Below are 11,588 nucleotides of genomic sequence, written 5' to 3' on the forward strand. Positions count from 1 at the left end.
ACAGTCACGGGGGAATGATGCTGCCGCCGCTTGAGCCGAACCTATTTATGTGCCGGCACGGTACAGAAGCTGCAACCTGGCAACTCGTCCACCAATCACGACGGTTGGTTTTACGGCTCCGAAACCTGGATCCCATATCTTCTCTAAAATAGAAGCATTTGTTCATGTTCTTTGTAAAAGTATCATAAAGCAGGACAGATGAGACAAATATCATAAAAACTGAAGAGCAGATGAGCACACACATGTTTGTATTACAAAAGAAAATCCACAAATTCATTAGAAATTGGCAGGGCAGGCTGAGGAAGTAGGTAGATGTAAAATGTCTGTAAATGGCGAAAGAACATAAACCAAGACTGAATAAACGATGTTAAATATCCATGCCAAGGAGACAAAAATATGTTAGGATACAATTACCATTAAGACACCACAAGCAGGTCCGTATCCTGCCGCGATGACTTAAAAGAGTTGGTTATTAGCCACAATGTGTAGGCAGTCTCATGCCAACGGCCACACCACGTTGAGAACACCGCTTCTCGTCCGATCAGCGAAGTTAAGCAACGTTGGGTTTGGTTAGTACTTGGATGGGTGACCGCCTGGGAACACCAAATGCTGTTGGCAATAATGTTTTTTGTTTTGTTTTGTTTTGTTTCGTTTGTTTTTGTTTGAATGGCTGGCTCCACGGGAAATTCACGGAGTTGTGTGGAATAAGGCCTGGTAAAATGAATTAATATGTATGTCATGTTTAAAACAAACTCGCTTAATATAGATATTGTGTGAGGCTTTATACAAAAACAAACAACCAAAACAAAACATGTTGTATATATATATATATATATATATATATAGCTTAATCCGGGTTTGAACTCGCAACTCCAAGAATACGCATCACTTATATACACTTTACCACTGGACCACTGCTGCAGGACACTAGCTTGATGCTGAGGTATCAATTTAATGACGTAAATGCCATTTCCACAAATAAATGATAATTAAAAAGTATTTGTATGTACAAATCTTTTCTGTTTTAAAAGGCTACAATATCAGTTACTGATATAATTTGTGTTAATGTTTCTATACCCACAAGAAGGCATATTTTTGCTATATGTAAAGGGTTACGGAGAAGGAATCCACAGACCATCATTCCCCTCCCCTTCCCTCCCCCCCCCCCCCCCCCCCCCCCCCCCCCCCCCCCCCCCACCCCCCCACCCCAACTCCCACCTACTACCACCACCACCACCACCACCAATCACCACCAATCACCACCAATCACCACCACCAATCACCACCACCACATCTAACCGAAAACCCCCTAACACATCAACCCTCCCCCCAATCAACAGGCGAAATAATAACCCTCAAATGCTGCCTGCCTGCCTGCCTCCTGCCTGCAAGCCAATACTAACGGTCTTCTCAGAAAGAAAATCTCTTTGTATCTGTATTACTTGATGAAATGTATGATTCTAATAATGAAAATAAATTTTGATGTCGGTTGTATGAGCATAATGACCAATATGCACATGATATGAATGAATTAAATAGTGTAGTTTTAAGTAATTAGGTTGTAGACACATTAAGCGGATATGATATTTGACGCGTCCAGAACTGGTGATTTTTGGTTTAGTTTTAAATGCACCACCACCACCACCACCACCACCACCATTGCTTCCCCAGAGCCTAATTAAGGACCGGTAAAAGGAGTCAATATGTATGTCATCTATAAAACAAAGAATGAATAAAAAAAACACACACACAAACCTACATAATAGTATTAGGAAGATTGTATGGCAAAAAAAAAAAAGTATTATTCCCATTGGGTCGTTTGAACTCGCGACTTCCAAAACACCAGCCACACACCTTACAACCCAGCCACCATAGAGTTGGTATAATTGTGCAACTTTAGTTATAAAAGTAAAGTTTTCTCACATTGTATTGATAACTTAAAGGATTTTTTTTTTTTATTTTGCATGTACAAATCTTATTGTCTGTTCTATGAAAAGGCTTGATGTAAATTATGTATTTTTTGAATGATTGAATTGTAGGCACATTAAGCGGATTCGATATTTGATATATCCAGAAAAGGCGATTTATGTTCAGTTTTAAAATGCATCACCGTTAACGCTAAAGGACTGGTAAAATGACTCGATGTTGTCATTTTTAAAATAAACACTAAAACAAGGCCCTTAACATATATAATGTTTGAATATAAATTGAATGCATATAATACAAAGTGGGAGTGGCTGGCTGGCTGGCTGGCTGGCTGGCTGGCTGGCTGCTGGCTGGCTGGCTGGCTGGGCTGGCTGGCTGGCTGGCTGGCTGGCTGGCTGGCTGGCTGGCTGCTGGCTGGCTGGCTGGCTTGGCTGGCTGGCTGGTCGGCTGGCTGGCTGGCTGGCCTGGCTGGCTGGCTGGCTGGCCTGCCTGTACTGCCTGCTGCCTGCCTGCCTGGCCTGCCTGGCCTGCCTGGCTGCCTGCTGCCTGCTGCCTGCCTGCCTGCCTGCCTGCCTGCCTGCCTGCCTGCCTCTGCCTGCCTGCCTGCCTGCCTGCCTGCCTGCCTGCCTGCCTGCCTGCCTGCCTGCCTGCCTGTCTGGCTGCCTGGCCTGCCTGGCTGCCTGCCTGCCTGCCTGCCTGCCTGCCTGCCTGCCTGCCTGCCTGCCTGCCTGCCTTGCCTTGCCTTGCCTTGCCTTGCCTTGCCCTGCCTTGGCTGCAGCTGGCTGGCTGGCTGGCTGGCTGGCTGGCCGTAAATCAACTCTTAACAACACACACCACACCACACCACACCACACCACACCATCACTCATCACCCATCACCCACCACCGGCCCCAGTCTCCCAGCCTCTCTTATATACCCGAGCAGGCCCTTTAAATTATTTGAATTGTTGCACTTCGGCCAATGGCAGGCACGATCGCTGCTGCTCAAACATATTCTGGTTCACAAGTATTAATATATATATATATATATATATATATATATATATATATATATATATATATATATATATATATATATATATATATATATATATATATATATATATATATATATATATATATTCATGAAACACATTAAAACCTTGATCATTTATTCATTCATTACGTCTAGTGAAGAATTGCTTTTGTTCATTTGTATGATTAAAAATGGATAGAATATGAATTCCTCGCTTAAAGTAAAATATAAAATATATATTGGATTTATATGATTGGTTAATATTCCAAGTGATGCTGAATATCCCCTATAATTTTGTTTTGTTTGTTTGTTATGTACACATTCCAAATGAAATCAATATAAATGTTATTATTAATGTTTGAAAGTTGATTGTCTACTTGAATCTCTCTATTAAAGTGTGTGTGGCTCCGGATGGAGCCTGGTTATGGTATTTGTCGCGGTGGGTGGCAGAAGTGCTTACTTCTTCTCTGTCTTCTTTGGCAAAAGAACTGCCTGAATGTTTGGAAGAACACCTCCCTGTGCAATGGTTACGCCAGACAGAAGTTTGTTGAGTTCTTCGTCGTTGCGGATGGCCAACTGCAAGTGACGTGGGATGATACGGGTCTTCTTGTTGTCACGTGCGGCGTTACCGGCGAGCTCGAGAACTTCGGCAGCGAGGTATTCCATGACGGCTGCCAGGTAGACAGGAGCGCCAGCACCGACGCGTTCGGCGTAGTTGCCCTTACGCAGCAGACGGTGAATTCTGCCCACGGGGAACTGAAGTCCGGCCTGCTGGAGCGAGACTTTGACTTGCCCTTCACTTTGCCTCCCTTGCCGCGTCCTGACATTGCTGCTGCTGTTGTGGGTTTGTGGTGTTTTAATGCCGGCCCGCAGATCGAGCTTCGTGTTATATACCCCGCTCAGGATCAAGGGAGTCCGCCACTGACCAATCAGCGCGCTCCGCCACGCGACCCGCTCTGAGCTGAGTCGCGAGCGGGATATAAAAGGAAAGCTCGACTCGCGCAAAAGTTCATTATTGTACTGCAACGCCAGCCAGCACGAGCATCATCATGCCACCCAAGGCATCTGGAAAGGCTGCCAAGAAGGCCGGAAAGGCCCAGAAGGCCATTGCCAAGGGCGATAAGAAAAAGAAGCGCAGGAGGAAGGAGAGCTACAGCATCTACATCTACAAAGTGCTGAAGCAGGTCCACCCCGACACTGGTATCTCTTCCAAAGCCATGTCGATCATGAACTCGTTCGTGAACGACATCTTGAGCGCATCGCCGCCGAGGCTTCTCGCCTGGCCCACTACAACAAGCGTTCCACCATTACCAGTCGGGAGATCCAGACGGCTGTAAGGCTCCTGTTGCCCGGAGAACTGGCCAAGCACGCCGTCTCTGAGGGCACTAAGGCCGTCACCAAGTACACCTCCTCCAAGTAAACGGCTTACTTACTGCCCTGTGGTGGTGGCTTGGCCTCAAACCAACAAACTCGGCTCCATTGGAGCCACACTTTAATTTCTAAAGAGATTGTGAGTGTTAGACACCAATACTATTATAACAAAAACCTCTGTCACTGAAAGCAAATAGCTATAAAATGAGAATATTTATGAAACTGTCTGTGTGTGTTTCTCTCTCTCAGTCTCTGTCTGTCTGTCTGTCTGTCTGTCTGTCTGTCTGTCTGTCTGTCTGTCTTGTCTGTCTGTCTGTCTGTCTGTCTGTCTGTCTGTCTGTCTGTCTGTCTGTCTGTCTGTCTGTCTCTCTCTCTCTCTCTCTCTCTCTCTCTCTCTCTCTCTCTCTCTCTCTCTCTCTCTCTCTCTCTCTCTCTCTCTCTCTCTCTCAACACATATAAGCACTCGGTATCTTTTTTCTAGAGATTAGAGATTCATTGTTATGTTCCACATTAGGATTACTATGCAGGCCACCCTCTTAGGTTTGAAAATGTCAAGAAAACGGTTAATTTAAAATGTCATCTCCTAACTTAACAGATTAAGCCAGAGGACCGAAAACAGAATAAAACAGGACTGGACAGTATGTCACTTATACAAGCTGCTTTTATTTCTAGTACAGTATGACAATTTTTATTTTGGGGGGGTGGGGGGGGTGGGTGATCCTTGACAGTGCATAAGAGCGAAAAGCGACGGCGTTTTGTTTGTAAGAGAACAGGTTGTACTACAAATGACTTGATTTATTGATATCACGTGTATGTATGACGCCCTAAATTAGTGTATTTGTTTATTTATTTATTTATTTATTTATTATATGTGTAGATGAAGGTTAATTCATATGACTGATGCTAGGAATGTCTGAAATCTCCTTAGAAGGATATTTTGGCCCTGAGAAGGGCCGAGTTTGGTGTATACTAGGGTGGTCGATTTAGCTTATGCACGCTCTCCACGGATACGGCGAGCAAGCTGAATGTCCTTTGGCATGATGGTGACACGCTTGGCGTGGATGGCACAGAGGTTAGTGTCCTCGAAGAGACCGACCAGGTAAGCCTCGGATGCCTCCTGTAAAGCCATGACGGCAGACGACTGGAAGCGAAGATCGGTCTTGAAGTCCTGGGCAATCTCGCGCACCAGACGCTGGAAGGGAAGTTTCCTGATGAGCAACTCGGTGCTCTTCTGGTAACGACGGATCTCACGCAGGGCGACCGTTCCGGGCCTGTAACGGTGAGGCTTCTTCACACCCCCTGTGGCAGGAGCAGACTTGCGTGCTGCCTTGGTGGCCAGCTGCTTACGAGGAGCCTTGCCTCCCGTGGACTTGCGAGCAGTCTGCTTGGTGCGAGCCATGGTGAACAACTGTGGTTTGTGATGGCCGGCGCCGAAAAATTTTTGCTTATATACGCCGTCTCGAGGCGCTTGCTCGAGCGCCATTGGCTGCTCGACTCGCCTACGTCACCCCGTTGCCCCTCCCCTCCTTCCTCTGGCTGCAGCCAACAGGCGGCTCACCTCAATCACTATTATCGCTGATTTTGCTCTATTTTTTGGATTTGTGCAAAAGTCATTTCACAGGGACGTGAAACAGACGAGTAGGCAACTGCAGTTTTGAAAGCGTTGTGAGAAAGCCGTGTCTACTTCGACCACAAGCGTAAAGTAAGGGCAGGCAGGAGTTGCAATGCTACTAGTACGTCCGCTTGATGGGATATAGTCGGGAAATCGTGCGGGCATTCGTGCGTCATCAAGCAGGAGAGGAAGCTTGCACCTAGCACTGCCGGGTGGGTAAATATTGAGCAGCAACGTGAGCGCTTCCCTCCTGATTTCTAGCGTGGTGCCTGCATAGGCATCATGCTTTTCAGAGTGAAGGTGCGGTTCCGAGGAACCGACACCACTTTTAACAAGGCCGAGATCATGGAGCTACTGACCTCGACCTCTGGGGTAGCACCCTATCGACGTCGTTATGGACGTTAAGGGACCCCAAATTCTCTTCAGTAGTGCAGCTGCACTAGAAACCCTTTTTACCACAACGTCGACCACTGCACTCGAGGCAAAGGGGCTAACACTCCTGCCTCCCCTCCAGTTCCAGGCTATAAGAACAGTATTCATCCACAGAGTGAGTGCCATCATCGCCGAACAGCCCATCACTGAGATCGTGAAGAGCATAAACGCTCTGAACCGGTCTCTCACAGCCATCTCGGCCCACCTCATCCAGCAGGGTGAAAGCGGGAGGCCAACCCTCAAAGTCACCCTCAAGACTCCAGCAGAGGCTACTCTCGCGGCCGACAACGGACTCAGATGCTGTGGAGTGGCCTGCACACCCCACCAGATCACCAGGCAGCGTTACTTCCGCCTTCGTCAATGTTTTCGGTGTTATCAATACACCCACTACGCCCAGAAGTGCCCAAACAGGCTGCAGAAATGCAGCATTTGTACTGGAGAACACCATCACAGGACCTGCACAGCCACCATCAAGCGCTGTCTACTTTGCAACGGAGAACACACAGCCGTCTCTCAAGACTGCCCCACCAGGCAGGAAGAAATAGCGAAAATGATCGACGCCAGACCTCGAAATCCTACTCCAAGAATGAAATCTTTTCAACATTCAAGCAGAAGCCTTCCCAGCACTCCCGACAAGTGGCGCCGCGAGCGGCGCACAACTCAACTACTGGACCAGCAGCTCCCGCGCCAGCCACTCAAGGTCACAGACAACACCTCTCAACCCAGCCAGCCAGCCGTCCTCACTCACGCCGCCTGCAGCCACCCCTGATAGCACTGTTGCAGCCCTGATACACTTCGCAACGGCGCTCTCAGGCGAAGATCTCAGACTACGTTATGAATTACTGAAGGAACTGTACAAGGAGAACAACCTACCATCGTTTGTGATACCAGAGGCCATGTTCACCTCCCGCTCTACTACAACAGAGGCCAACCCTACACCAGCCGCTCCTGCAAACCCGACTACGGCAAACGACAGCACCCCAACGGCTTCACAACCGATCTCAACATCTGCTGAATCAGCAACTGTCATCGCACCTGAACCCAAAGTGACTACCAGCATAGCAGCCCCGAAAATGTTCAACCCATACACTACTGTCATGAGTTTTGTCGAAGAAAACACCGACCCGAGAATGCAAGAATTCCACGTACCACTGCGGGACCCAGTATATGAACACGAGGACGGGGACGGCTGCGAATTGTCAGAATTCGACAATGAATCGGTCTCCCCAGTAAGCCTAGATGGTCTGCGATCCCCACGCAGATTCCTGATTCACGACCCCAAGGACACAGAAGAACCATTGTCAATCCTGGACGTGGAAGCACGAACAATAACGAAAAAACACAGAAACGGCGAGGAAACTGTTACCAGGGTAGTAACTGACATGAAAACCCTGATGTACAACAGCGTATGGCGAGCAGCAAGAGAAGAACTGAACGATTATAAAGTAGTGACAAGACCCACACCTTCACCAAGCACGCCAACAGACCAAACTCCACGCAAGAGAACAAGGAAGAATAACAAGCCTAGCTTCAACACCAGACTCGCCCGAAGGTAGCCGCCTTCACCCCCCCCCCCTCTTTAGGGGTATAGGGACCTAATTTTGCTCGTTTTGAGGTGGTGGAACCCCTGCAAGCTTCGGAGCAGACCAACGTGCAAGACAGAAGACGGAAGACTCCAGCTTCAAAGAAGAAAGAAGACTTCAGCTTCAAAGAAGAAAGAAGACTTCAAATCCTAAGAGGAAAGAAGACTCCACACGTCATGAGGAAAGAAGACCTCACACCGCCGCCCCTCCCTCGGGACCCTGCCAGCCAAGCCTAAGCCGACCAGGTGTTCAAGTAGCCTCATATTCAGCCGCGCAGCTGGGTCTAGCCCTGGCTCTATCTCTACAACTCCGACGCTTCCTCTCACCCAAGCTATTCTTCACCTATACCCACTTCAAAGCTCACCCGAAGGGTATCTTGTCCTATATTTAATTCATTCATTCATGGCATTCGATCAATTCGATTCACACAACTACAACACCATGACTGGACGCGGCAAGGGAGGCAAGGGACTCGGAAAGGGTGGCGCCAAGCGTCATCGTAAGGTGCTACGTGACAACATCCAGGGCATCACCAAGCCCGCTATTCGTCGCTTAGCTCGTCGTGGCGGCGTCAAGCGTATTTCGGGTCTCATCTACGAAGAGACCCGTGGCGTCCTGAAGGTGTTCCTCGAGAACGTCATCCGTGATGCTGTAACCTACACGGAACACGCCAAGAGGAAGACCGTCACTGCCATGGACGTGGTGTACGCTCTGAAGCGCCAGGGTCGTACCCTCTACGGATTCGGCGGATAAGAGCTTGGCTAATCCATCGATTCCACCCACCACCACCTCAAAACGGGACCTAATTAGGTCCCTATACTTTTTTACTGAAGGGCTTAATAGACGATAACATAAATTGTTTTGATATCAGCTAGCACATTGGGTCTTATGAAATCTATTTTTTATCCTCGCATGCTTAAAGGGACTCTGATTGGGGAGGGGGGGGGGAAGGTTTGTTACGTTATATACTAGCAGAGCAGGATCATTGGTGGGGGGGGGGGGGGGTGTGAGGGGGAGAGAGAGAGAGAGAGAGATCTTTCCCAACTCTTCCTTTTACATGAGGGAGCTACCCGTTTTATTCATTTTATCCTTCTCAGAGCTGTTTTGATAGTATCCAAATGATGGTAAATGAAAAGGGAGGACACGAATATTTACCCAGAATTCAGGACTGGCAATCGATATGCATGTTTGAGTGAGAATCTTTTTCTCTCTCAACTTAGGTATACGTTTATGTCGTACCTAAAAGCGAGAACCACACTATTGGGACAAGTATGCAAGGCCCAATTTTCCTAACAAGCACAGTTAATTTTGTTATTTTCGAACATTTCTTTCCAAATTGGTTTATCCAATTAACAGTATTATATTAAGATCATGAATTGCTGGGTTAGGTTAGGTTAGATTAGCTTAGGTTAGGTTAGGTTAGGTTAGGTTAGGTTAGCTTAGCTTAGCTTGGGTTAGCTTAGGTTAGGTTAGGTTAGCTTAGCTTGGGTTAGCATAGGTTAGGTTAGGTTTGATTACATTTCTATGTTAGATTTAACTCAAATTCAAAACAATTGCCAGTCATTCGGCTTGTTAGTCAACTTGCCTCTAATAGGGGCAATTTGTCTAACAAGACTATTTAGTTTTGTGTGTATATATATATATATATATATATATATATATATATATATATATATATATATATATATATATATATATATATATATATATATATATATATATATATATATATTATTATAGCTTCAAGACTCTGAACCAATATAGAAGCATCAAGAGGAAGTGCTTGTGTTATGGGCCAATAGGCCTTCTGCAGTTACTTCCATTCTTATGTTTTTATTCCCATTGGTTCGTGTTTTATCTTGTGTAAATGTCAATCACCTTACCCAAAACTTTGGTACCATATCACCTCACCCATGTATGTATGTATATATATATATATATATATATATATATATATATATATATATATATATATATATATATATATATATATATATATATATATATATAATATACAGAGTAAATCTACCCCAAAAGTAATGATTTATTTGTCTACAAAACTAAACTCTTTTTTGGAATCATATGAGGCCCCTCCACTGAGGGGGGGAGGCCTGGATGTTTATTGTCATGTGTATTCATGCTGCTTGCATGTCGTCGTTTATTTTGCCTTTGTTGTTTTTTTGACAGCTTTCTTTGCCTTGGGTGGTTTGGGAGATTTTGAAGCTCTCTTTATTTTGGGCTTTTTGTTCCCAACAACAAGCTGCTGCTGCTGCTTCTTTTTCAAGGCTGTAGGTGGTTTGTTGCTTGTGGCGGCTTTCTTGGGAGTTACCACGGCCTTCTTTGCTGCTGTAGATGGTTTCTTGGTTGTGGTGGCTTTCTTGGGAGTTAGAACGGCCCTCTTCTCTGCTACGGCCAGCTTGAATGATCCACTAGCTCCACTTCCCTTGGTCTGAACAAGAATGCCGTCAGCCACTGCTTTCTTGAGAAATCTTCGGATGTAAATGGCGATCTTGGCAGCCTCGACTTTGTTGTTGGCAACAACGTACTTCTTGATTGCTTGTAGAGACGAGCCCTTACGGTCTTTGAGTGCTGCGACCGCGGCTAGAACCATTTGACTAGTTTTCGGGTGAGCAACCTGGACGCGAGGTTTCCTGGTGGTGGCCACCACAGCAGCAGCAGCAGCCGCAGCCTTCTTGGTAGGCTTTGCTTCTACCATGATGATGATGAACCAACCAAGGTGATGAGAGACGCTCAGACAGTCACGGGGGAATGATGCTGCCGCCGCTTGAGCCGAACCTATTTATGTGCCGGCACGGTACAGAAGCTGCAACCTGGCAACTCGTCCACCAATCACGACGGTTGGTTTTACGGCTCCGAAACCTGGATCCCATATCTTCTCTAAAATAGAAGCATTTGTTCATGTTCTTTGTAAAAGTATCATAAAGCAGGACAGATGAGACAAATATCATAAAAACTGAAGAGCAGATGAGCACACACATGTTTGTATTACAAAAGAAAATCCACAAATTCATTAGAAATTGGCAGGGCAGGCTGAGGAAGTAGGTAGATGTAAAATGTCTGTAAATGGCGAAAGAACATAAACCCAAGACTGAATAAACGATGTTAAATATCCATGCCAAGGAGACAAAAATATGTTAGGATACAATTACCATTAAGACACCACAAGCAGGTCCGTATCCTGCCGCGATGACTTAAAAGAGTTGGTTATTAGCCACAATGTGTAGGCAGTCTCATGCCAACGGCCACACCACGTTGAGAACACCGCTTCTCGTCCGATCAGCGAAGTTAAGCAACGTTGGGTTTGGTTAGTACTTGGATGGGTGACCGCCTGGGAACACCAAATGCTGTTGGCAATAATGTTTTTTGTTTTGTTTTGTTTTGTTTCGTTTGTTTTTGTTTGAATGGCTGGCTCCACGGGAAATTCACGGAGTTGTGTGGAATAAGGCCTGGTAAAATGAATTAATATGTATGTCATGTTTAAAACAAACTCGCTTAATATAGATATTGTGTGAGGCTTTATACAAAAACAAACAACCAAAACAAAACATGTTGTATATATATATATATATATATATAGCTTAATCCGGGTTTGAACTCGCAACTCCAAGAATACGCATCACTTATATAC

At 46.0% G+C, this 11,588-nt stretch overlaps 2 non-coding genes across 2 annotated transcripts; both read left to right on the forward strand.

Annotated features, from left to right (window-relative positions):
- The first annotated feature begins 499 nt into the window (after positions 1 to 499).
- On the forward strand, positions 500 to 618 carry LOC138361247 (5S ribosomal RNA). The gene has a single exon (XR_011226874.1). It is a non-coding gene; the product is annotated as a 5S ribosomal RNA (ribosomal RNA).
- A 10,576-nt stretch (positions 619 to 11,194) lies between these two features.
- Positions 11,195 to 11,313, forward strand: LOC138361248 (5S ribosomal RNA). The gene has a single exon (XR_011226875.1). It is a non-coding gene; the product is annotated as a 5S ribosomal RNA (ribosomal RNA).
- Positions 11,314 to 11,588: the final 275 nt, after the last annotated feature.

This window comes from Procambarus clarkii, unplaced genomic scaffold (assembly GCF_040958095.1).
Source record: "Procambarus clarkii isolate CNS0578487 unplaced genomic scaffold, FALCON_Pclarkii_2.0 HiC_scaffold_267, whole genome shotgun sequence".
Lineage (NCBI taxonomy): Eukaryota > Metazoa > Arthropoda > Malacostraca > Decapoda > Cambaridae > Procambarus > Procambarus clarkii.